Consider the following 1,138-nt stretch of genomic DNA (forward strand, 5'->3'; position numbering starts at 1 on the left):
ATATACGTCGGTTACGTTGTAGACATTTTCAATAAGTCTCAACGGTTGCAAGTCCGAGTGCAAGTCCGACCTGGGTTGAGCTGGGTGGATCTGGCCTGGCAAAAGCCACAAGAACAATGTAAGTGCACTTCAGAGTGATACAGTTAAGCTGTCTAGGGAACCTCATCGAAGTGCATTTTCTGCGAGAAATAAGTGTTGTGAGCTCTGAGCAAAGTATCATCGCCATGATCTCGAGAAAGAGGCCATAGATAATGATACAGGGCCGCCAGAAACTTCATCTTTTCCCGCATGTAAAGAAAATGAAAACTCAGCTATCCAAATTTTAGTACTGTGGTCAAGAACATTCAGCGGCCATTGCGAAAAGCCTTATATGGGATTCCGAGCCTCCCTCTCTCATAAAGGGAGGTTTAATTAGACATATCGGGACTCTGTGGGTGTCTCTCTGCTGTTGCTGCAACACAACAGTGCGTACCAGTGTGATCTCCCTGTCGGTGTCTCTCTGCTGTTGCTGCCACCCGACAAGGTGTGTCAGTGTGATCTCCTTGTGGGTGTTAGAGTGTGTCAGCGCGATCTCCTTGTGGGTGTCACTCTGCTGTTGCTGCCACCCGGCAGGTTGTGCCAGTGTGATCTCCTTGTGGGTGTCTGGTGTTGCTGCCACCCGACAGGGCGTGTCAGTGTGATCTCCTTGTGGGTGTTAGAGTGTGTCAGCGCGATCTCCTTGTGGGTGTCACTCTGCTGTTGCTGCCACCCGGCAGGTTGTGCCAGTGTGATCTCCTTGTGGGTGTCTGCTGTTGCTGCCACCCGACAGGTTGTGCCAGTGTGATCTCCTTGTGGGTGTCTGGTATTGCTGCCACCCGACAGGGTGTGCCAGTGTGATCTTCTTGTGGGTGTCTGGTGTTGCTGCCACCCGACAGGGTGTGCCAGTGTGATCTTCTTGTGGGCGTTAGAGTGTGTCAGCGCGATCTCCTTGTGGGTGTCACTCTGCTGTTGCTGCCACCCGACAGGGTGTGCCAGTGGGATCTCCTTGTGGGTGCCTCTCTGCTGTTGTTGCCACTTGACAGGGTGTGTCAATGTGATCTCCTCGTGGGTGTCAGAGTGTGTCAACGCGATCTCGTTGTGGGTGTCTCTCTGCTGTTGC

The sequence above is a fragment of the Pollicipes pollicipes genome, unplaced genomic scaffold (assembly GCF_011947565.3).
Source record: "Pollicipes pollicipes isolate AB1234 unplaced genomic scaffold, Ppol_2.1 Scaffold_3447;HRSCAF=4054_pilon_pilon_pilon, whole genome shotgun sequence".
Taxonomy (NCBI): Eukaryota; Metazoa; Arthropoda; class Thecostraca; order Pollicipedomorpha; family Pollicipedidae; genus Pollicipes; species Pollicipes pollicipes.